Source organism: Jaculus jaculus, chromosome X, assembly GCF_020740685.1.
Source record: "Jaculus jaculus isolate mJacJac1 chromosome X, mJacJac1.mat.Y.cur, whole genome shotgun sequence".
In the NCBI taxonomy this organism is placed as follows: domain Eukaryota; kingdom Metazoa; phylum Chordata; class Mammalia; order Rodentia; family Dipodidae; genus Jaculus; species Jaculus jaculus.
This window is the reverse complement of record NC_059125.1, coordinates 56,753,613-56,779,511: the sequence shown is the minus strand read 5'-3', so window position 1 is coordinate 56,779,511 and position 25,899 is coordinate 56,753,613. Positions and strand designations below refer to the sequence as shown.

Here is a 25,899-nt window from a genome sequence, read left to right as displayed (position 1 = left end):
GAAAGTATTCAATGATCTTTTCGAGAGACATGGTCTTTATATGTAGCTCAGGGTTGTCGCAAAGTCACTACATAACCCAGGCTCTCCTGGAACTGGTGGTCCTCTTGCCTCAGCTGCTAAATTACTGGACTTACATGTGTGAGGCAGCATGACTAACCATACTGGATTGTTTTACTATAATATTACAATTTTGTCCATTTCTCTACCAGATATCTAAAACTGGCTTTAGCATTTGACTGTACTTGGTGTTATCCATGTATTATTGGATGCAGAATAAGTACTGGTCACAATTCTTTACTGGATCTTTCTACTTCACTGAGGAGCAAGTGACCACAGACAAGCTCATGCATTTCTTTTTTTTAATTTTTTTTTTATTTATTTGAGAGTGATAGACAGAGAGGAGGAGAGAGAGAAAGAGAGTGAGAGAGAGAGAATGGGTGCACCAGGGCCTCCAGCCACTGCAAACGAACTCCAGCTGCGTGCGCCCCCTTGTGCATCTGGCTAACGTGGGTCCTGGGGAATCGAGCCTCAAACCAGGGTCCTTAGGCTTAACAGGCAAGCGCTTAACCACTAAGCCATCTTTCTAGCCCACATTTCTTTCTTTAAGCATTGTTCTCAACCATTTAATCTGTTGAGAAATGCTGATATGATTCTTAGTTTAGCAGTTACCGTTCTTTTTTTATATAGAATTCTGGTTTTATTTGTTGTTTTGCTCTGTATTGGAAACATAAATAATATTTTCTACATTATTTTCAGTCAAGAGTTCAGGTATAGTTTCTTTGTAGTAATACGCACATTGTAATCTGGGATCTGTCTTCTCACCATGAAGAAAAGTGAACTTCTTGGTTCTTTTCAATATGAGTGATTATATTAAAATTGAGTGTACTTAGGAGACACTGGGTAAGCTTAAACAGGGTGTAAATGTAGCCCACATACTTGGGCACCAGGTGTTTCTTTCTCGGGTTCACAAAAGTAATCCTCTGCCACTGAACTCCATTCTCTCTGGTGGCTCAGTGAAGGCTAGACAATCTGATGCACATGTAGGCAACAGTGCCCTGGACAGGCATTTGTAAACAGGCAATGCCAACCCCTTCAGGTTTCCGGTGAGATATAACAAATCCTGAAGAAGCTTCTGGCTTGAACTCTGTAGCATCTTGAAAGTGTTTGAAATGGCCAAAAGTACCTGGATGGTCTCCAGGCCATCATACACACTATCATAGTAGGCAAGGCTAAAATGGTATTACCTGTCATGTAAAGGATGAAGAGGTTAATGGGAATCTGTTTGAGGGAACTCAAGGCCAAATCCCAGCAATGCTTCTGCACCAGGATCCAGTCTGTCTCTTGCACGCTGGTATAAGGCACTTGTTTGTCCAAATAACCAACTGGATACAGTGAATCTCCCTGTGCACCATCCCGGTCACTTCCGTTCCTGTTCCCTCCTCCCTGCCCTCTCACTTGAACCACTGGCCTTGGTTGGCCACCAGTGCCCCCTGTGCTATCATTACCACAGCGTCTGGCTAAAGCTGCCAAGGTCCTGACACCCCTCAGGGGCACCAACCACCGGCCCCACCACCATCACACCCACAGCTTTGTTCCCAGATTTATCTTTTGACATACAGAATTAATTTGCTCACATTACCATTAATTTTTGCTCATTCTGCTTGCTCTGTGCTTGCTTGCCCACTCACTTCTATTGCTCTGTTTTCCTGAACCTTTCAAAGCTCAAGTTTCTACTTTCTTTTAGCAAATCTCATGCTCATTATATGTTGTAAAAATTGAAACATTCTAACCTTGAGAAAGGCCCATTAAGTCTCAAAAGACTTAAGAAGTAAACAAACCTCACAAGTCTGGGGAAATGTTGCAGTTACCCTCTGGTTGCTAAAATGAAAGACCAGACCACAAGCAACTAATTGGAAGAAAGTATTTATTTTGGCTTACAGTCTTGAGGGGAAGCTTCATGATGGCAAAGGAAAGCATGGCATGAGCAGAAGCTGGATGCTGCCTCTGCTACAGCAAGTGGAAAACAGTGGCATGTGAGCTGAGCTCTGGCAAAGGAGAGCTGACTGTAATATCCCAAAGCCTGCCCCCAACAACACACTGCCTCTGGCAAGGCTCCATCTCCCCAAATGCTATTACCTGGAGATCAAGCATTCAGAACAAATGAGTTTATGGGGACATCTGGTTCAAACCACCATAAGAAGCTTCTGGAACTTATAAGATTCACAAGGCCTGTCCTGGGGATTACCCAAGCAGCAAACAATTGCTTACTTAGAAAAGGAATAGCCATGCTACATATAAGTTCTGCAGTTCTACATGTTGCAGATTGGCACACTGTCAAGTTCTTTGTCTAGTGACCACAAAAAAAAAATAAGTAAAATAAAAATAAACAGGTACATGGATGACGAAGAGTAAGTAAAGCAAAGGAATGTCAACACAAAACACAGCTCCTACCTTGAAGGGAATAAGAGGGAGTTTATTTTAGGGCCAAATGAGTGCCATGGCCCAAAAACACAGATTCCATATTCTAGTCTGTTAACAATTGTGTGAAGATTTTAGTGTTATAGAATGAAAGAAAGTTATTAATCAAGGTACTTTTCAAATACACTGGTGGAAACATCAGGTAGGCAGGTTACAGCAAAGTGAGGAAATCTCTGCTATTGGTCTCAGATGCTATCTAATGACCTTCTTATCTTTCAGGTATATGGAACCCAGGGGGAGCGTTTATATATTTTAATATTATTTATTTAGTCACAGGATATTAAGTTAGACACAAGTGGATGTTAATTAACCATCAAAGAGAAGAAGATAGTCCAAGATAATTTAGCTATGGACCTGTAACATTGCTATCTCTCTTCCTTGAAATTCTAATCAGTTGATAATCTTGCGGAATAGCAGTATTCTGGAAACTTTAGTTCACAGCTCCCCTATTGAACAAGCATCATTTTGTGCATCAAAAGACAAAATATTAAATATTTTATAAATATTATAAATATTTTATGTCCCGCATTTCTAGGAAGGGTCATTCCTAGGATCTGTATATATGAGCTTTTGTAATAGTCAGGATCTTTAGAAGAGAAGAATATCTGGTAAAGATATAAAAAATGTTCAGAAAAGCCGGGTGTGGTGGCGTACGCCTTTAATCCCAGCACTAGGGAGGCAGAGGTAGGAGGATCGCCATGAGTTCAAGGCCACCCTGAAACTATAGAGTTAATTCCAGGTCAGCCTGGACCAGAGTGAGACCCTACCTCGAAAACCCAAAAAAAAAAAAAAAGAAAGAAAAAGAAAAAAAAAAACAGTCAGGCGTGGTGGTACATGCCTTTAATCCCAGCACTTGGGAGGCAGAGGTAAGAGGATCACCTTGAGTTTGAGACTCCCCTGAGACTACATAGTGAATTCCAGGTCAGTCTGGGCCAGAGTGAGACCCTACCTGAAAAAAAAAAATTATTTATTTATTTCCATGCAGAGAGAGAGAGGGAAGACAGAAAGAGAATATGGGTGCTCCAGGGCCTCTAGCCACTACAAAAGAACTCCAGATATATGAGCTATTTTGCACATCTGGCTTCACATAAGTACTGGGGAATCAAACCCAGATGTTTAGACTTTGTAGGCAAGTACCTTAACCTCTGAGCCATCTCTCCAGTCCCAAGACACTATCTTTTAACAAAATTATCTTTTGATTACATATAGAACATGCTTATGCAAATTTTTAATGTTACTATTTCTTGGGATTGTATCATTTATAATTTTTATTATGAAAAGGAAATTTAACATAAATGTTTTTGATAAATATGTCTATGTATATATATCTCACAGCACTAAAACCTCTTACATTTAACATTTGTATATTAAATTAAATATATCTTTGCAAAATAAAATTATAATTTATCTATTAAACTATTAATCAATATACTAAAAGACCCTTAATTGTGCATTATGTATGTTTAATATTCTTTTCATTATCTTTTGCTTCCCAGAACTATTAAACAAAACATCAAAATTATTTTTTAGAAATTGTTTTTGAAGGAAATCATTATTGAAAACTGTGTATCTAACGTAGTATAACATAGTTTAATGAGAATGTTTTTATGACTCTAATGAATGTTGTATTATACAAACAAATAGCATTTTAAGGTTTTACAAAACATTTACTAAACCAAAGATAACCTTTTTACAGGTTTTATGAAGTTAAGAGTACTTAAATTTATGAGTATATACTTACAAGGCCTTTTAATATATCATAAAAACACTCACATTCACACATTTTCAGTTCGTATACCAAAAATATAGTTAACAAACAAATAAAATGAATTAAAAAGTGACATTTTTGTCACTTATTTATATACATATATATGTTTGTATTTTTATGCTCTTTTTTGACAGAACAACATATAAAAATTATGGAGGCACATGTTGCATAATTACATAAAATCTAGGTGAACCACAAGAAAAGAAAATCAAATGGAAATTTATATCCTTGTCTCGTTGAGATGTAAGAAATTTTTAGTAACACAAAAGATCAAGAGTTTAAGCTGATTATGCAGATGTAAGCAGGGTAATGTTCCATGTTTTCTTGTTTTATGTATTTTTTTGCAAGAGGGCAAAGGTTACCTTTTTTTTCAAAGTATTTTTATTTATTTATTTGAGAGCGACAGACACAGAGAGAAAGACAGATAAAGGGAGAGAGAGAGAATGGGCGCGCCAGGGCTTCCAGCCTCTGCAAACGAACTCCAGACGCGTGCGCCCCCTTGTGCATCTGGCTAACGTGGGACCTGGGGAACCGAGCCTCGAACCGGGATCCTTAGACTTCACAGGCAAGCGCTTAACCGCTAAGCCATCTCTCCAGCCCAAAGGTTACCTTTTATTTGAGGTTAGTGCAGGCAACAAGCCATGGGCACCACAGGGTCCACCTCTACCATTGACCAAGGGCTGTTAAAAGCCAAGATTTTACATACATAGAACACATGTTAAATAAACTAAGTCTTCTAGCATTCAGGAAGCATGGAGAGTTTGGAGTTGATGCTGCTGGTCACACAAGTGCTCTTGAACAGGCCTAGAACAGGGCAGGAGTGATGTCTAGTGCAGGAGAGGAGTACAGGTCTGCAGGGCTCTGCTCACTGCCACCACACCATGCACACGACCCTGCATGTCTACAGCTCCAGACTAGGTAGAGCTAGGCCCAACCATGGATGGATCCAAAGAGGACCGGACTGATCCTTTGGCAATACCAATATGCCCTCTCCAGGACAGGCAGGTGTGACCCTACTCACAGGCCACCAGGGAAGGACATGGTCTTCACCAACACAGGCCAATGACATTTAAGAACCAAGGTATAAGCCAGGCGTGGTGGCGCACGCCTTTAATCCCAGCACTCAGGAGGCAGAGGTAGGAGGATCGCCATGAGTTCAAGGCCACCCTGAGACTATAGAGTTAATTCCAGGTCAGCCTGGACCAGAATGAGACCCTACCTCGAAAAACAAACAAAAAGAGAAAAAAAAGAACCAAGGTATAACAAAAGACTTTTCACAAGAGTGGGATACATACATGCTTAGTGGTAACGTATAGAGCAACTTCAAAAAAAAAAAAAAACTGACTAAAACCCAAATGTCAACAGGCTATGTGTTTCAACCTCCCTCGTCTCTGGAATTAGGTTGGCTTAGTGGCCTTTATGTGGTCCCTGGTGGTGGCCTGTGACTGCATCCACCACTGGGCAGCTGTTGCTGCCTCCATGTGGTGCTTCACAGATGTGAGCTTTTCCAAACATTGTGATTAGTTCAGACAGACTCAAACACAAAAGCTAAATGGGGAGGATAATGGTCATACAGGGAGTCAAGCACCTGAAAACTAAGATCTGACTAGCTCTGACACTGCAGCTGGGGCAATACCCTCTTTCATGATCTGTAGAAACACAAGTCATCTGGAAAGGACAATGTAAATTAGGTAAATTAAGGGACTTGGAGAAGTACCTCATAAGCCCTAAAACACACAAAACTGGCCCACAGGGACTTTAGCTCTCTACCTTCAACAGGCAGAGGAGGATGGATGGGCTTCTGGCCAAATGGACACGAGAAATTCAGAGAAAACGTTCTGCAGGCATCCAGGGAGCCCAGTCTCTCCTCGCTCAGAGGAGCTGGAAGAAGAGGTGGGGCATTGAAGCTGACAGCCAACACTGTGATAAACCTGTCAAGCCGTCAAGCCCTAGCTACAGATTTCAGCAGCTGCTCTAAGTGCGACCCCTTGTGGTCAGAAAGCAGACAGACTCTTCTACTTTTAACAGGAATTCTGTTTCATTCTAATCAGCCATAAACACGTTTTTATTATGAGGCCAAATGACTCCTCTGCTAGATCCCCATCCACAAGCTGTCAGCAGCCAGCTCATCTACTCCCACTAAGCCTCTACCATACTGGACAGGCCTTGTAGCACTGGCCTCAACCCAACGCCTGGCTCTTCTGCTAAGGTCAGGAGCTCCACTAAGAATGCACGGAGAGCATGATAGGCACTGAATTTTATATTTTGAAATGACCACATCTAATCAAATGAAAAACAGGTTTACTAAACAAGACCAAAAGACAACACAGGAGATAAGCAATAAAGCAAAGCATGAGTGGCCCTTGTCCACATCAGCCCCCAACAGACACCACACCACACTGGGGCAAGAGGGATCTCCAGGTCCCTCCAAATCACACATTTTGGTTTTTGCTTTCAAGGTTTTAAAAAGTGAAGCCCAGGAGTCCAGCAGGCTGCCCTGCACTTGACAGCATGTCCATCCTGCCTGCATCAAGCTCTGGCCCCCGTGTCCCTCAGCAGCAACTATAGGTAGTGGCTCTTGTGCCTCACTCCTGTGCTATGCTCCTCAGCACATACTTGACGGTGTAGGCGAAGGCCGCAAACCCAACTATAACACACAAGTTCGCTAAAGCGCCTCCCAGGAGTCCCTGGTGTCGGTTGGCCTGTGGGAGCCCAGCAAAGTTTGGACCAGCTGCTGGGGCATGCCCATTGAGGAGCTGAATTCCATTCTGGCCGCAGAGTGTCCCCCTGTCAGGAGCCACATCTGGCAAAGGAAGAGTCTGGGGTGTGCAACTTAGTTCATCCTCTGCTTTTTGTTTCTGTTTAATTTCCTCCACAACTTCAGGAAATAATTCACAAAAGACTTTATCTTTTAAGTTAAACACTAAACTCTGTGCTGCCAGCTGTCTTTTCGTGAAGTCCGATGTCTCTATGGTGCCCAATATGGGGCCCTTCTCTACCATGAAGCTTGGAAGACCGGTTAAAATGGTGGAGACAGGGCTGGAGGGATGGTTTAGCGGTCAAGCGCTTGCCTGTGAAGCCTAAGGACCCCGGTTCGAGGCTCGATTCCCCAGGTCCCACGTTAGCCAGATGCACAAGGGGGCGCACGCCTCTGGAGTTCGTTTGCAGAGGCTGGAAGCCCTGGCGCGCCCATTCTCTCTCTCTCTCTCTCCCTTTATCTGTCTTTCTCTCTGTGTCTCTCGCTCTCAAATAAATAAATAAATAATTTTAAAAAAATGGTGGAGACAGACCAGCCTAGGTTCCACGTGTCTGGATGGAAATCTGTGATGGACAGACAGAGACTTGTATTGCATTTAAATCTTCCATTGGGGGGTTACTATGTAAATACTAAGAGGCTTAAATGGAAATTCTCTGGGAAAAATTAGCGTTCCATGATAATAGCCACTTTCATAAGGTGTCATTTCAGGGCCTCGGACAACATAGTGTCATTCGAGACTATTTGAAGGGTGGGGCTCCGCACAGATGTAAGGCACTGGTCTTTCTTACTGCAAAGGTAGTCCTGCTTCAACCTCTGTGTTGCTGTTGTTGGAGCTCTCTTATTGCTGTTGCTGCTCCTCTCTCCCTAGGGCCGCGGGTGAGCCTCTGCCTCGCTGAGGCTTGCAGTGGTTGAGGCCCGAGCAGGGCACAAAAGAGTAAGGCCCACAACCAGAGGGTCGCACCCATGTCGGACTGAGTCCACAGCACCCACAGCCGTTTTCTTGTTTTTTATTAAGTAGGAACTTTGTAGGGACACATCATGTGTTAGTACCATCATTTCCTGCCTCCCTGACCCCATTCCGGTGAGGGTCTTCCCCAATAGGGTTGCTGGTATTTCCCCTGGGGTTGTGGATTATGAGATTTGAGAGCAGCAGTCAGTCATTGTAATTGGAAGAAGGAGGGCAGTGCCACTGGACCATTCCTTTCCACTCTGTGGCTCTTACAGTCTTTCTTCCACAAAATTTCCTGAGCCATGGTGGGTGTGTTTTAAGTCTACTTTAGTGTTGTGCTCTCAGCAGGTTCTGAATTTCTGCTTTGGTACATTTTAAGTATCCTCAGTGTCTCTGTCACCATGACACTGGTTGTCAGGCTCACCACTGAAGCAGCACTCTTGCTCATCTCCCCACTTCCTCTGTGTTTTCACCTGGCCCCTGGCTGATATGCAAGGGTGGTTTATCTCCTAGATTCTCACTGCCTTGTGAAAAAGAAAAACAGATTATCCAACAGAGAATGAGGTCAGCGTAGGTTAAGTGGGATAAAAATTGTTAATTAAGAGAGATTTTGATTAGTATAGACTCTCTTTTGGTTAAAGACTAGTGGGATGAGCTTCTTGTTGGAGTCCATGATCTTGGTCACCATAGGATTCTGACTTGGGTCCTAGTTCTAGCTATGGGTTCCTTTCTAATGAGAAGATTCCTTAGCCAATCAGAGAGCCATTGTTTACCCACCTAGGCAGGCTGCCACTATTGCACAGGTGTGTCCATCTTGTCAGGCTGTTTGCTTTGTATAGCAGTGTCTGCTGCTAGCATTCTAGGTTGTTGGCAATTTTCTCCCAGCAGATCATGTGATGCTTTCCAGCACTATACAGGCAAACCATCTGGGAATTGACCTCCTTCCAGATTCCAGCTGGATCACTCTATGTTCTGTGTCAACAGCATGTGGTGTCTTCAGCAATAGTGTCTTTTACCTCAGTTGGTAATGAAGTGCTTTGACAGAAGCATGTCTTGTTTTGGGGACCTGATAAGTCCAATCAATAGCCCAATGTAACTGATTTCTGGTAGTGGTAGTTATAAGGCAGAGCCAAGTATTCTAGGGTTAGCCTTTATACATCACTCTCCAGGTCCCTCCTTACCAGACAATCCCTGCATTCTCCTGTTAAGAGCTATATCATTTAATCTGCTATTCAGGAGAAAGATTCCTATGGTAAAAATTCATTTGGATTTAGTTTTGTGTATAACTCCTCCCACCCTCCTATGCCATATCCCTGAAAAATTTCCATCCATATAATGTAACCCTTGAGTTGCCTGTCAGATATGCCTGCCAACTCAAGGTGTTCTAGGTTAGGAACCACAGAAGAGGGAGAACATGCACCATTTGTCTTTCTGTGAGTTCAATTAGTATGATCTGTTCCAAGTCTGTCCATTTTCCTACAAATTTCATTATATCATTTTTCCTTACTGCTAAATAGAATTCCTTTGTATATATATCACATTTTCATTATCCAGTCATGAAGCGATGGACAGCTGAGTTGATTCCAGTTCTTAACTATTGTGAATAGAGCTGCTAAAAACATGGTTGAGCAAATATCTCTGCAGTGAATAATGGATCCTGTAGGGTAGATGTCCAGTAGAGGAGTGGATGGTTCAGTTGGTGGCTCTATTTTCATCTTTTTCAGGAGCCTCCATATTGCTTAATATAATGGTTGTACAAGTTTGCACTACCACCAACAGTGAATGAGGGTTCTTCTTTGTCCACATCCTCTCCAACATTTATTGTTGTTTAATTTTTTTTTAATTTTTATCAACATTTTCCATGATTATAAAATATATCCCATGGTAATTCCCTCCTAATTTTTTTTTTTTTAATGATTGTCATACTGACTGGAGTTAGGTGGCTTTCATGGTTGTTTTAATTTGCATTTCCCAGATGATTAAGGATATTGAACATTTTCTTAAGTGTGTATTAGCAATTTGTAGTTCTTCTATGAGAATTCCCAATTCAATGATCTGCCCCATTTTTTTGAGTAGAAGTTTTGATTTTTTATATTGCTTAGTTTTATGAGTTCTATGTAGATTCTAGATATTAGGCCTCTGCCATTGGTATAGCTGCTAAAGATTTTCTCGCATTCTTTTGGTAGCCTGTTGGCTCTGCTTATTGTATGTATGTGGAAAAAAAAAAAAAAAAAACTTTTCAGCTTCCTGAAATCCAGATGTTTGAGTGACTATTTAAGTTCCTGAGCTACTGGGGTTTTGTTAAGGAAGTCTTTTCCCACTCCTATATCATAGAAAGTTCCCACCCCCCTTTTTTATTTTCTTCTAGGCAGTAAAGAGTTTTAGGTCTTAGCCTGGCTTGGTTGCACACACCTTTAATCCCAGCACTCGGGAGACAGAGGTAGGAGGATTACTGTGACTTCGAGGCCACCCTAAATAGTGAATTCCTGAGCTAAAGTGAGACCTGACCTTGAAAAACAAAAAAAAAAAGTTTTAGGTATTAGGTTAATATATTTGATACATTTGGAGTTGATTTTTGTGCATGGTGAGAGGAGTGGGTCTAGTTTTATTCTTCTAAATATGTCCAGCACCATTTGTTGAAGATGCTGTCCTTAATCTAGTGAACATTGTTGGCTGTTTTGCCAAGGATAAAGTAGCTGAAGTTGCTTGAACTAAGGACTGGGTCTTCAATACTGTTCCATTGATCTATATGTCTGTTTTTATCCTAGTACATGCTGTTTTTGTTACTATGGCTTTGTAGCATAGCTTTAGATTAGGTATGGTGATACCTCCTGAGGTGTTGCTCTTGCTGAAGATATTTTTGGACATGCAAGACATTCTTCCATACCACAAAAATTTAAGAATTTGCTCTATGTCTGTGAAGAATGATGCTGAGATTTCTATTAGTATTTCATCAAATCTGTATATTGGTTTTGGTAGGATTGCCATTTTCACAATATTAATTCTACCTATCCAGAGACATGGAAGTTCTTTCCATCTTCTCATGTCCTCCTCATTTTTTTCATAAGTCTTTTATGTTTTCAGTATATAAATTTTTAACCTCATTGGATAGTGTTATTCCAAGTTATTTGATATTTTTTGTGGCTATTGAAAATGACACAACCTCACTGATTTATTTCTCTGTATATTTATCTTTTGTATATAGGAAGGCTACTGACTTTTGTGTGTTGATTTTGTATTCTGACACTTTGCTAAAGAAATGTATCAACTTTATGGTAGTTTTTCGGGTCATTGATATATAGGAACATGTCATCTGAAATTAGAGCTAGTATGACTTCTTCCTTTCCAATTTACATCCCTTTTATAACCTTATACCTTATTGCTTGGGCTAGAATTTCCAGTACTATGTTGAAGTACAGTGGTAACAGTGGGCACTCCTGTCTTGTTCCCAATCTCAATGGAAACTCCTTGAGTCTTTCCCCGTTAAGTATGATTTGGGCTTTAGGTGCTTTGTATATAGCCTTTATTATGTTGATATATAAACCCTCCATGCCTAGTCTCTCCAGTGTTTTGATCATGAAATCTATTTAAATGATCATGTGGTTCTTGTGTTTAAGTTTATTTATGTGGCATATTACATTGATCAATTTCTGTATGTTGAACCATCCCTGCATCTCTGGGATGAAGCCTGCTTGATTGAGGAGGATTATGTTTTTGATGTGTTGTTGAATTTGGTTTGAGAGGATTTTGCTCAGGATTTTTGCATACAAGTTCAACAGGGATATAGGTCTACAGTATTTTTCTTGTTGTATCTCTGTCTGGTTTTGGAATTAGTGTGATACTAGCTTCATAGAGGGAGTTAGGAAGGATGCTCTGCTCTACAATTATGAGAAATAGCTTGAGAAAGTGGTTTCAGTTTTTTGATTGCAGGTTTGGTAGAATTCGACTGAGAATCCATCAGGTCCTGGACTTTTCTTTTTGGGGATGTTTTTGATTGCATTTTCAATTTTGATGGACATAATGGGTTTCTTTAGGAGAGTTATCTGCTCTGGACTTAATTTTGGTATATGGTATGTGTCTAGGAATTCAACCATTTTCTCCACATTATCCAATTTTGTACCATAGATATTTTAGAAATATGTCCTGATGCTTCTTCCAATTTCATTAATGTATGTTATGACCTTTCCATTTTCATTACTAATTTTGTTAATTTGAGACATCTGGGGTTTTTTATTTGATCAAATTGGCCAGGGGGCTGTCAATCTTCATTTTTTTCAAAGAACCAGCTCTTCATTTCATCAGTTTTCTTAGTTTCTTTGCATTCAGTTCATTAATTTCTGCTCTGATCTTAATTATTTGATTTTGTCTGAAAGTCTAAGAGTTGGATTGTTTTTGCTTATCCAACACTTTAATGTGGATGGTTATGTTATTGATTTGGGATCTCTCCATCTTTGTTATTATGGCATTTAGTGCTATGAATTTTCCCTATAATACTGCCTTCATTGTGTCCCATTAGTTTGAATATGTTGTACTTTAGTTGTCATTCAGTTTAAGAAATTTTACAAATTCCTCTATATCTCATTCATTGTTTAATACTGTGTTGTGCACTATTCAGGAGCTGATGGAATTTTTGTTGTTTCTCTTAATTTCTAGCTTTAAAGCATTGTTGTCTGATATGATTCAGGACATTACATCAACTTTCTTGAATTTATGGAGGCAGGCTTTATGCCCTAATATATTATCTGTTTTAGAGAAGGTTCTGTTGGCTGCTGAGAAGAATGTGTGTTCTTTAGAATTGGGTTGGAATGTTTTGTAGATATCTGTTAAGTCTAATTGATATGTGGTGTTGTTAAGATATATTATCCCCCTGTTGATTTTTTGCTTGGATGATCTGTCTAATGATGATAGTGGGGTATTTAGGTTCCTTACTATGATGGTATTGGGATTTACTTCTGATCTGTTCTCAAATAGGGTTTGTTTATATATAAAATGTGGTATACCTGTGTTTAGTGCATATAGATTTATGTTGTGATGTCCTCTTGTTTAATCCTTCACTTGATGAATGAAAAGTGGCCTTATTTGTCCTTTTTAATTAAGCTAGGTTTGAAGTCTATCTTGTCAGCTATTAATATAGTCACACCCACTTGTTTCTCATTTCTATTTGCTTGGGAAATCATTTTCAATCCTTTCACCCTGAGGAGGTATCCATATTTAATGGTAATGTGGGTTTCTTGGAGGCAGCAGGTAGAAGGGTCCATTTTTCTGATCCACTCTGTTGACTTGTGTCATTTTGTATGGGTGAATTACATCCATTAATACTTAAAATTATAACTGTGAGGTTTGATTTAATGTCTGCAATGCTGAAGGGTTTAAGGGGTTGGGTGTTTCGCGCCTTTTCATGTCTGCTCTAGTTTTGGCTATCATGTTCATCCTCTTTTTAGGCTCTTGAGATTGGTTGGTTGATTCTTCTGTGTGGAATATTTCCTGAAGCATTCTCTGTAGCTTTGGATTTATATTCATATAATCATAGAGCTGGTACTTGCCATGGAAAGTTTTCCTTTCTCCATTTATTTTGAGAGGCATTTTTATTGAGTACACTACTTTGGGTTGGAAGCCATAGTATTTTAGGCTTTGAAATGCTCCATTTTAAGCTCTTTTGTCTTTCAAAGTTTCCTTTAGAAAATCTAAGATAACTCTGATGGGATTGCTTTTGTATATAATGAGTTGTTTCTCTCTTGCTGCTTTTAGCACTGTGTCTTTTTCTTTGTTTTCATTGTTTAGAGTCTTAACTGTGATGTTTCTTGGGGAGCTTTTTCCTGGGTCTTGTTTGGTGTTCTGGGAGCTTCTTGTATCTGGATGGGCCTCTCTTTTGCTAGATTGGAAATTTTTCTACAATAATTTTATTGTATATGTTCTCTATGCCTCCAGACTGAATTACTTCTCCTTCTGGTATACCCATGATACAGATGTTTGGTCATTTTAGAGTATACCACAGTTCCCTCATAGTTGGCTCATATGATTTTTTGAACTTACCAAAGGTTTTGGAATCTAAATAAATTTCTTCCATCTTGTTTTCCAGCTCAGAGGTTCTGTTTTCCACATGCTTGACTCTGTTAGTGAGAGCTTCTAACAAGGCTTTAAAAAACTTTCTTTGATATTTGTTTTCTGTTGTGTTTTTCTGAATCATGTCCATCTCACTTTTTTAAAATGTGTAACTTTTTATATTGACAATGTCCATAATTAAAGACAATAAATCATGATAATTCCCTCCCCTACTTCCCCTTCACAAAACCATCTTCCATCATATTCCTTTCCCATATCAATTAGTATCTCTTTTGTTTTGATGTCATCATCTTTTCTTCCTATTATGAGAGTCTTATGTAGGTAGTGACGGGCACTGTGAGATCATAGATATACAGTCCATCATGTGTCTGAAAGATTTCATTGTGAGCAGTCCTACCCTTCCTTTGCCTATTACATTCTCTACATCACCTCTTCTGCAATGTACCCTGAGCCTTGGAAGGAGAGATAATGATGTCTCAGTGATAAACACTACATTGTCACTACTTCTCAACATTATGGTGCCTTTTTCGACATTCCAGTGGTCACCACTATGAAAAAAGAAGCTTCTCTAAGCAAAAGTGAGAATATCATTAATGTATGGGTATGAACATTAACAAAAGTGCTCACAGGACAGTTTGGTGAGCATAACATATGCATTTATCCAGACAACAGTGAGCAGTACTCCTCTAGGGCTCATGACATCTCCCACCATAGGCTTTTTACTAGGTTTTCTGTAGCAGGCATGTATAACCACTGGTGGATTGGCCTCCAGTCCAATTAGAGAGCAGTTGTTTTCCCCCATAGCATACATGCCACTTTTACATCTGTTGGCTCGTTTGTCTTAGATGGTCAATCTGAAGGCTTTCAATATCCACTGTTCTTTATCACAACTGATGACTTCTCTCTCCCAAAGGGCTGAACGCAGAATAGTTTTTTTCCAGATTTCTGTCAGCTGGTTCACATGAAGGACAGCTGATTAAATTGAGCTCCAACTTGATTTTTCAGTGATCTGCATCCCATATATTGCAGTCCTATTTACATTGCTGGTAGAAATCACCCAACCAAGAGCAGCTTCTGGGAAAAAGAGGTTTATTTTGGCTTATAGGCTTGAGGGGAAGCTCCACGATGGCAGGGGAAAACGATGGCATGAGCAGAGGGTGTACATCAACCCCTGGCCAACAGAAGGTGGACCACAGCAACAGGAGGGTGTGCCAAACACTGGCAAGGGAAACTGGCTTTAATACTCATGAGCCCACCCCCAACAATACACTCCCTCCAGGAGGCATTAGTTCCCAAATCTCCATCAGCTGGGAACCTAGCATTCAGAAGACCTAAGTTTATGGGGGATACCTAAATAAAACCCCCACACCATACATGTAGAGTCTTCAGCAATAGGATCTTACCATCTAGTTCTGGAGGAAAACAAAGAACTTTGCCAATGGCCTGTAATGTTTTGTGTGCATCAAAGACCTTGCTGGCCAGCAATTCACTGGGAAGTATCCCATCACTGGCACTGAAATATTTCTAGTAAAAATCTATGGCTTCTTGGTGGGCCATTATCCAATAATGTAGTTTTCCATATGCATTATTCATAACATCTTAATTTTTAATTAACCCTCCCCAACCTTCCTTTATTCAAGCCTCTGACCTGACATAGGCCATTGCATCCCTAGTAATCTGTTCATCTACTTACATATATTCAGTACTCTCCTTAAGTCCTAACCTCTCCTCCCTCCCTTCTAACCCCTTTCCAGCTTACTGGCCTCTGTAAACAATTTTTACTCCAACTCATATACAAGTCTAAGAATTTGTATCTAGAATCCACATATGAGAATACATGTGACATTTGGCTTTCTGGACCTAGGTTACCACATTTACTATAATCCTTTCCAGATACATCCATTTCCATGAAAATTTCATAATTTCATTTTCTTTCTGCAGACAAGAACTCCATTATATAAATGTGCCATATCTTCATTTGTCAGTTGAGAGACATCTAGGCTGGTTCCATTTCCTAGCTATTGTAAATAGAGTGGCAATAAACATGGATGATCAGGCATCTCTAAGGTAGAGAGAAGAGTCCTTAGGATACATTGATAAGAATGGTATAGCTGGGTCCTATGGTAAATCTGTATTTAGCTGTCTCAGAGACCTCTACATTGATTTCCATAAAGTCTATACCAGTATACATACCCATCAACAGTGTAGAAGGGTTCTTCTTTTTGTGCATCCTTGCCAGCATTTATTGTCACTTGTTTTCTTTTTTTTAACTATCTTATTTTATTATTATTATTATTATTATTATTATTATTATTATTATTATTGTATTTGGTGGGTTTTTTTTTTTTTTTTTTTGGTCTTTCGAGGTAGGGTCTCACTCTGGTCCAGGCTGACCTGGAATTAACTCTGTCATCTCAGGGTGGCCTTGAACTCATGGCAATCCTCCTACCTCTGCCTCCGGAGTGCTAGGATTAAAGGCATGCGCCACCATGCCTGGCTTTGTCATTTGTTTTCTTGATGATAGCAATTCTCACAGGAGTGGGATGGAATCTCAAAGTAGTTTTAATTTGCATTTTAGTGATGACTAAAGATATATAACATGTTTTTGGATGTTTATAGAATGTCTGTATTTCTTCTTTTGAAAACTCTCTATTTAGTTCCATAACCATTTATTTTTATTTTTTTTTTTTTAAATTTTTATTAACATTTTCCATGATTATAAAATATATCCCATGGTAATTCCCTCCCTCCCCACCCCCACACTTTCCCATTTGAAATTCCATTCTCCATCATATTACCTCCCCATTACAATCATTGTAATTACATATATACAATATCAACCTATTAAGTATCCTCCTCCCTTCCTTTCTCCACCCTTTATGTCTCCTTTTCAACTTACTGGCCTCTGCTACTAAGTATTTTCATTCTCACACAGAAGCCCAGTCATCTGTAGCTAGGATCCACATATGAGAGAGAACATGTGGCGCTTGGCTTTCTGGGCCTGGGTTACCTGACTTAGTATAATACTTTCCAGGTCCATCCATTTTTCTGCAAATTTCATAACTTCATTTTTCTTTACCGCTGAGTAGAACTCCATTGTATAAATGTACCACATCTTCATTATCCACTCATCTGTTGAGGGACATCTAGGCTGGTTCCATTTCCCAGCTATTATAAATTGAGCAGCAATAAACATGGTTGAGCATGTACTTCTAAGGAAATGAGATGAGTCCTTTGGATATATGCCTAGGAGTGCTATAGCTGGGTCATATGGTAGATCCATCTCTAGCTGTTTTAGGAACCTCCACACTGTTTTCCACAATGGCTGGACCAGATTGCATTCCCACCAGCAGTGCAGAAGGGTTCCTTTTTTTCCACATCCCCGCCAACATTTATGATCATTTGTTTTCATTATGGTGGCCAATCTGACAGGAGTGAGATGGAATCTCAATGTAGTTTTAATCTGCATTTCCTTGATGACTAGTGACGTAGAACATTTTTTTAGATGCTTATATGCCATTCGTATTTCTTCCTTTGAGAACTCTCTATTTAGCTCCATAGCCCATTTTTTGATTGGCTTGTTTGATTCCTTATTATTTAACTTTTTGAGTTCTTTGTATATCCTAGATATTAATCCTCTATCAGATATATAGCTGGCGAAGATTTTTTCCCATTCTGTAGGTTGCCTCTTTGCTTTTTTCACTGTGTCCTTTGCGGTGCAAAATCTTTGTAATTTCATTAGGTCCCAGTGGTTAATCTGTGGTTTTATTGCCTGAGCAATTGGGGTTGTATTCAGAAAGTCTTTGCCAAGACCAATATGTTGAAGGTTTCCCTACTTTTTCCTCTAGCAGTTTCAAAGTTTCCGGTCTGATGTTAAGGTCTTTAATCCATTTGGACTTAATTCTTGTGCATGGCGAGAGAGAAGAATCTATTTTCATCCTTCTGCAGATATTTATCCAGTTTTCAAAACACCATTTGCTGAAGAGGCTGTCTCTTCTCCAATGAGTATTTTTGGCATTTTTATCGAATATCAGGTGGCTATAGCTACTTGGGCTTACATCTGGGTCCTCTATTCTGTTCCACTGATCTACTGTTTTTGTGCCAGTACCATGCTGTTTTTGTTACTATGGCTCTGTAGTATAGGTTAAAATCAGGTATGGTGATACCACCAGCCTCTTTTTTGTTGCTCAGTATTATTTTAGATATTCGAGGTTTTTTGTGATTCCAAATGAATTTTTGGATTGTTTTTTCTATTTCCATGAAGAAAGCCTTTGGAATTTTGATAGGGATTGCATTAAATGTGTAGATTGCTTTAGGTAAGATTGCCATTTTCACGATATTGATTCTTCCAATCCAGGAACAAGGGATGTTTCTCCACTTTCTAGTGTCTTCTGCAATTTCTCACTTGAGTGTTTTAAAGTTCTCATTGTATAGATTCTTTACTTCCTTGGTTAGGTTTATTCCAAGGTACTTTATTTTTTTGATGCAATTGTGAATGGGAGTGATTCTCTGATTTCATCCTCTGTGTGTTTGTTGTTAGCATATATGAAGGCTACTGATTTCTGTGTATTTATTTTGTATCCTGCTACATTGCTGTAGGTTTTGATCAGCTCTAACAGCTTGCTAGTAGAGTCTCTAGGGTCCTTTATGTATAGAATCATGTCATCTGCAAATAATGATAACTTGATTTCTTCCTTTCCAATTTGTATCCCTTTTATGTGTGTCTCTTGCCTTATTGCTATGGCTAAGACTTCCAAAACTATATTAAATAGAAGTGGGGACAGTGGACACCCTTGTCTTGTTCCTGATTTTAGTGGAAAAGCTTCCAGTTTTTCCCCATTTAGTAATATGTTGGCTGTAGGCTTGTCATAAATAGCCTTTATTATATTGAGATATGTTCCTTCTATTCCCAGTCTCTGTAGGACTTTTATCATGAAGGGATGTTGGATTTTGTCAAATGCTTTCTCTGCATCTAATGAGATGATCATGTGATTTTTGTCCTTCAACCCGTTTATGTAATGTATTACATTTATAGATTTGCGTATGTTGAACCATCCCTGCATCTCTGGGATAAAGCCTACTTGGTCAGGGTGAATGATCTTTTTGATATACTCTTGTATTCTGTTTGCCAATATTTTGTTGAGAATTTTTGCATCTATGTTCATGAGGGAGATTGGTCTGTAATTTTCTTTTTTTGTTCTATCTTTGCCTGGTTTTGGTATCAGGGTGATGCTGGCCTCATAGAAGGAGTTTGGTAGAATTCCTTCTTTTTCTATTTCCTGGAAAAGCTTAAGAAGCAATGGTGTTAGCTCTTCCTTAAAAGTCTGGTAAAATTCAGCAGTGAATCCATCCGGGCCTGGGCTTTTTTTAGTTGGGAGATTATTGATAACTGTTCGGATCTCCATGTTTGTTATAGGTCTATTTAAGTGATTAATCTCATTTTGATTTAATTTAGGTAGGTCATATAGATCAAGGAAATCATCCATTTCTTTCAGATTTTCATACTTTGTGGAGTATATGCTTTTATAGTATGTCCCTATGATTTTTTGAATTTCTCTGGAATCTGTTGTGATGTTACCTTGTTCATCTCTGATTTTATTAATTTGTGTCTCTTCTCTCTTTCTTTTGGTCAGATTTGCTAAGGGTTTATCAATCTTGTTTATCCTTTCAAAGAACCAACTCTTTGTTTCATTAATTCTTTGGATTGTTCTTTTTGTTTCTATTTCATTAATTTCTGCCCTAATCTTTATTATTTCTTCCCATCTACTGATTTTTGGTTTGCCTCGTTCTTCTTTTTCCAAGGCTTTAAGGCGAAGCATAAGGACGTTTACTTGCGACCTTTCTAATTTCTTAATATAGGCACTTAAGGCTATAAATTTACCTCTTAGAACTGCCTTCATTGTGTCCCAGAGATTTTGGTATGTTGTGTTCTCATTATCATTTGACTCTATAAATTTTTTGATTTCCTTTTTGATTTCTTCATTGACCCACTCGTCATTTAGTAGTGTATTGTTTAGTTTCCATGATTTTGTGTATGCTCTATAGCCTTTCTTGCTACTGATTTGTAGTTTAATTCCATTGTGGTCAGATAGAATGCAAGGAATTCTTTCAATTTTCCTGAATTTGTTAAGATTTGCTTTGTGTCCTAATATATGGTCTATTTTAGAGAATGTTCCATGTGCTGCTGAAAAGAATGTATATTCTGCAGCCTTTGGATGAAATGTCCTGTATATATCTGTTAGGTCCATTCCTTCTATGACCTCATTTAGTCCAGATGCCTCTCTGTTTATTCTTTCCCTGGATGACCTGTCAATTGATGAGAGTGGGATGTTAAAGTCACCCACCACCACTGTGTTTGGTGTTATCTGTGACCTTAGTTCTAATAGTGTTTGTTTGACGAATTTGGGAGCCCCCATGTTAGGTGCATATGTTTAGGATTGTAATGTCCTCCTGTTGGAGTGTGCCCTTAATCAATATAAAGTGACCTTCCTTATCTTTCTTGACTAACGTCGGACTAAAGTCTACCCTGTCTGATATTAGGATAGCAACCCCTGCTTGTTTTCTAGGCCCATTTGCTTGAAACACCGTCTTCCAACCTTTCACCCTAAGATAATGTTTATCCTTTGTAGAAAGGTGAGTTTCTTGGAGACAACAAATTGTAGGATCCTGCTTTTTAACCCAGTCTGCAAATCTATGTCTTTTCGTTGGGGCATTGAGACCGTTGATATTTAGAGATATTATTGAAAGGTGTGTATTTATGTTTGCCATTTGTGTGTGTGTGTGTGTTTCTGGTTCTACCTGTGTTCTCTTCTGTTAACTGGTATTTGAGTATAGCTTGTTTTTTCTAAGTTCCTTATATGTGTGCTTTTCCTTTTGTTCAGCATGGAGGATTCTATCAAGTATTTTCTGTAGAGCTGGTTTTGTCTTCAAATACTCCTTTAACCTGCTTTTGTCATGGAATGTCTTTATTTCTCCATCTATTTGAATGGATAACTTTGCAGGATAAAGTAACCTTGGTTGACAGTTGTTATCTTTCAGAACTTGGAATGTATCACTCCAAGCCCTTCTGGCTTTAAAAGTTTGTGTTGAATAATCTGCTGTAATCCTGATGGACTTGCTTTTGTAGGTAACTTGATTTTTCTCTCTAACTGCTTTCAATATTTTTTCTTTGGTGTGTGTGTTTGGGAGTTTGATTATAATATGGCGAGGAGAGGTTCTTCCTGGGTTTTGTCTGGCTGGGGTTCTAAAGGCTTCCTGTATCTGTATTGGCACCTCTTTCCCAATTTGGGGAAAATTTTCCTCTATGATTTTATTGAAGATGCCTACTATGCCTCTGGAGTGGAGTTCTTCTCCTTCTACTATGCCCTGAATTCTTATATTGGATCTTTTCATAGTGTCCCGAATATCTTGAAATTCCCACTCATACTTTTCTATAAGTGTGTCTTTCTCTTTGTTGGACTGCATTAGGTCTGCCACCTGGTCTTCTAGCTTAGATATTCTGTCCTCTCCCTCATCCATCCTACTGGTGAGATTTTCTACAGAGTTTTTTATTTCATTAACTGTGTTCTTCATTGCTAGTAATTCTGACTGGTTTTTCTTTATTATTTCTATTTCCCTATTTATGTCTTGTATTGCCTTCTTTATTTCATTAAATTGGTGTCCTGCCTCTTCTTTGATTCCTTTGATTTCCTCTTTGATTGTTTTCATGTGTTCTTTCACCTCTTTGAACATATTTATAATTATTGTTTTGAACTCTTTCTCAGGTATTTCCTCTAACTCTTTCTCACTGGAGGACATTTCTGATGCATTAATACTTTTAGGTAGATTTATATCGTCTTGCTTTTTAGTGTTTCTTGTGTTATAATGTATATATTTTTGCATCTTGGATTAAGTTAATGCTTGGATTTTCTAGCTAGCTGTGTATTCTTAGCTGTATCAATTGATTTGATGTAATATATTTTCAGGGTAGGACCTTAAGGTATTAGGTGTGGCTCTTAAGACTCTCAGAGTATCTACAAAGATGTTCTTAGGGGTTGACTTTCCCTGCTATAGGAGTATTCAAGCAGGCTGAGTGGAATAAAATACAGGTAGATTCTAAAATTTAACTAAACACTGTACACATTCAATCAAAAACAGTCCCGAGTATGTATGCAAGAGTAGTTATTATAATGACCAGATCCTCTATCAACAAAGAGGTTTAGATTTCTGGTCTGTTGAGGTATCCAAGTCAGCTTGTGACCAAGTGAGACCCTTCCCTGGTACAATCCCAGTTACCTTGAGTGATTGTGGTCTCAGTCAAGTTGCTGCCTGGGTCGTCGGGCTGCTGTTCTGATTTCTGGAGCTGGGCACTTGCTTTTCCTACGGGGCAAACTGAGCCGCTGCTGCTGCCTCTGCTGCTGCTGTAGCTGCCACTGCTGAAGCCACCACTGCTGCTGAAGCTGCTGCTGCTGTGTCCACTGCCGCTGCTCCCCCTGAAGCTGCTGCTGCGGGATCTGCCACTGCTGCCGCTCCTGGGTCTGCTGCTGCTGGGGCCGCTGGTATCGGTGCCGGAGCCACTGATGTTGCTCACGAACTCTGCTCCTGCTTGGGTCCCGTTGTCAGCCCAAGTTGGCGTGGCCGGGTCCCGGGCTGCTGCTCTGTTCGCTGGAGCTGGGTTCAGGCGGTGGGGGAGGGGAGGGAGCCGCGGCTGCTCTGGTTGTCTCGCTGTTCCACATGTTCTTCTACCTCGCGGTCTGCTCCTCCGTTGCTCGCTGCCGCTCTCCCCTCACGTTTCCGAGTTGCGGAGAGCGCGGTGTGAGGGGAAAATCCCGCACCTGGCTTTTCCTGCGGCTCGAGCCGAGTCTGGCGGTTTTCTGCTGCGCTGCGGCTGCGGCGGTTGGCCAAGCTGCCGGAGCCGCTTTTCCCACCTGTGCAGGCTCTGGATGCTCTATAACTCTTCTACTTCTCCGCTGCCGCTTCAATTTCCTATACACCTCACTTTTTAGTAAAAGTGCGTATTTTGCTGAGTTTTTTTGGTCTTTTTCCCCCCTAGGCTGCTTTGGCGTGGTACCTACGCCGCCATCTTAACCGGAAGTCCTATTTTTATTTTTATTTTTTGACAGAGGAAGAGAGAGAGAGGGAGGGAGAGAATGGGCATGCCAGGGCCTCCAGCCATTGCAAACAAACTCCAGATGCATGTGCCCCCTTGTTCATATGGCTAACGTGGTTCCTGGGGAATCGAACCTGGGTCCTTTGGCTTTTCAGGCAAATGCCTTAACTATTAAGCCATCCCTCCAGCCCGCATAGCCGATTTTTGATTGAGTTGTTTGTTTTCTTATTGCTTTTTATTGTATATTTTATATTTTTGAGTTATTTGTATATCCTGGAAAATAATCCCCTGTCAGATGTATAGCTGGCAAAGATTTTTCTCACATTCTGTAGGTTGCCTATTTGTTCTATTCACAATATCTTTCCTGTACAAAAACTTTTTAATTTTATGAGGCCCCAGTGGTTGATTAGTGGTTTTATTTCCTGAGCAACTGAGGTTATATTCAAAAAGTCATTGCCTATGCCAATGAGTTGAAGTGCTTCCCATACTTTTTCCTCTAGCAGTTTCAGGTCTGATATTAAGGTCTTAGATCCATTTGGACTTAATTCTTGTGCATGGAGACAGATAAAGATCTATTTTCATCCTTCTATGTATAGATATCCAGTTTCCCCAGCACCATTTGCTAAAGAGACTGTCTTTTCTCCAGTGAATATTTTTGCAATTTTTGTAAAATGTAAGATGGCTGTAGATGCCTGTATTTACATCTGAATACTCTATTCTGTTATATTGATCTATTTATATGTTTTTGTGCCAGTACCATGTTGTTTTTGTTATTATGGCTCTGTAAAATATCTCAGGACAGGTATGGTGATACTGCCAGCCTAATTTGTATTGCTCAGAATTGTTTTCACTATTCAAAGTACTGTTGTGCTTCCAAATGAATTTTAGGATTGTTTTTCTATTTTCATGAATAATGTCATTGGAATTTTGATGGGGATTGCATGAAATATATGGATTGATTTTAGAAAGGTTGACATTTTCATGATATTGATACTTTCAATTTATTAACATGGGATATGTTTCTATTTCCTAGTATCATCTACAATTTCTCTCTTGAGTGTTTTAAAGTTTTCCTTGTAGAGATCCTTCACTTCCATGGTTAGGTTTATTCCAAGGTACTTTATTTTATTTTTATTTTTTGAGTCAATTGTGAATGGGAGTGATTCCCTGATTTCATCCTCTGCATGTTTGCTATTAGTATATAGGAAGGCTACTGTAGCAGACATATTCAGGTTCACTGAGATGGACTTCCAGACCAGGCACAGTTATGAAGTAGGGGATATTTATTGAAGCTTACAGATCCAGGAGAAGTTCCATAATGGTAGAAGAAGCTGGCCTGCTTTCACAGGATCAAGTAGAGAGAAAGAAGCACAAGTCTAAAAGCCATACAACACAGCACACTTCAGGAACTCCAGCTAGGAGCACTTTGCATATCTTTAGATTGAAATTTCAAACCCACCACCACACCTTAAGATACACCCAGTAACACTTGCTCCAGTCAGATGGCTAGAGAGGCCAACTACAAACTAATAAAACACTAAACATATTGGATGCCATCTATTCAAACTACCACAGCTACTGATTTCTGTGTGTTAATTTTGTATCCTCCTACACTGCCTAAAGTGTTTATCATCTCTAACAGTTTGCTTGTAGAGTCTTTAGGGTCCTATATATACATAATCATATAATCTACAAATAATGATAATTTGATCTCTTCCTTTCCAATTTGTATCCATTTTTTGTATATCTCTTGCCTTATTGCTATATCTAACACTTCTAGTACTACATTAAATAAAAGTGGAGACAATGGACACCCTTGTCTTTTTCCTAATTTTAGTGGAAAAGCTTTAAGTTTTCCCCATTTAGTATTATGTTGGCTGTAGGTTTGTCATAAATAGCCTTTATTGTGTTGAGATATGTTCCTTCTATTCCAAGTTTCTTTAGTACTTTTATCATGAATGGATGTTGGATTTTGTCAAATGCCATTTCTGCATCTATTGAGATGATCATGGGATTTTTTTCCTTCAGTTCATTTATATAGTGTATTATATTTGTCAATTTGCATATGTTGAACCATCCCTGCATCTCTTGGATAAAGCATATGTGGTTGGGATGAGTAAATATATATATATATTCTTGTATTCTGTTTAGCAGTATTTTGTTGAAAATTTTTGCATCTATGTTCATGAGGGAGATGGATAAGTAATTTTTATTTTTTGTTCTGTCTTCGTCTGGTTTGGGTACCAGGGTACTGCTGGCTTCATAGAAGGAATTTGGTAGAATTCCTTCTTTTCTATTTTATGAAAAATTTTGAGAAGCATAAATGTTAGTTCTTCTGTGAAGGTCTGGTAAAATTCACTAGTAAATCCATCTGGGCCTGGACAGTTTTTTAGTTGGGAGATATTTTACAACTGCTTTGATCACCAGGCTTGTTATAGATCTGTTTAGATGGTTTATCACATCATGATTTAAATTTGATAGGTCATATAAACCTAGGAAATCATAGATTTCTTTCAGATTTTCAAATATAGTGGAGTATATGTTCTTAAATTATGTCTCTATCATTTTCTGAATTTCTTTGGTATCTGTTGTAATGGTGCCTTTTTCATCTCTAATTTTATTAGTTTATGTCTCTTATCTCTTTCTTTTAGTCAGTTTGCTAAGGGTTTATCAATCTTTTTATCCTTTCAAAGAAACAACTATTTGTTTCATTGATTCTTGGTATTGACTTTTGCTTTTTATTTCATTAATTTCTGCCCTAATCTTTATTATTCCTTCCTTTCTACTGATTTTTG

The 25,899-nt window shown here is 39.2% G+C and overlaps 2 pseudogenes; both read right to left on the bottom strand.

Annotated features, from left to right (window-relative positions):
• Positions 1 to 964: 964 nt before the first annotated feature.
• On the bottom strand, positions 965 to 1,502 carry LOC101615845 (annotated as a pseudogene).
• Positions 1,503 to 6,831: 5,329 nt separating this feature from the next.
• Positions 6,832 to 7,747, bottom strand: LOC101616135 (annotated as a pseudogene).
• Between the last annotated feature and the right edge of the window lie 18,152 nt (positions 7,748 to 25,899).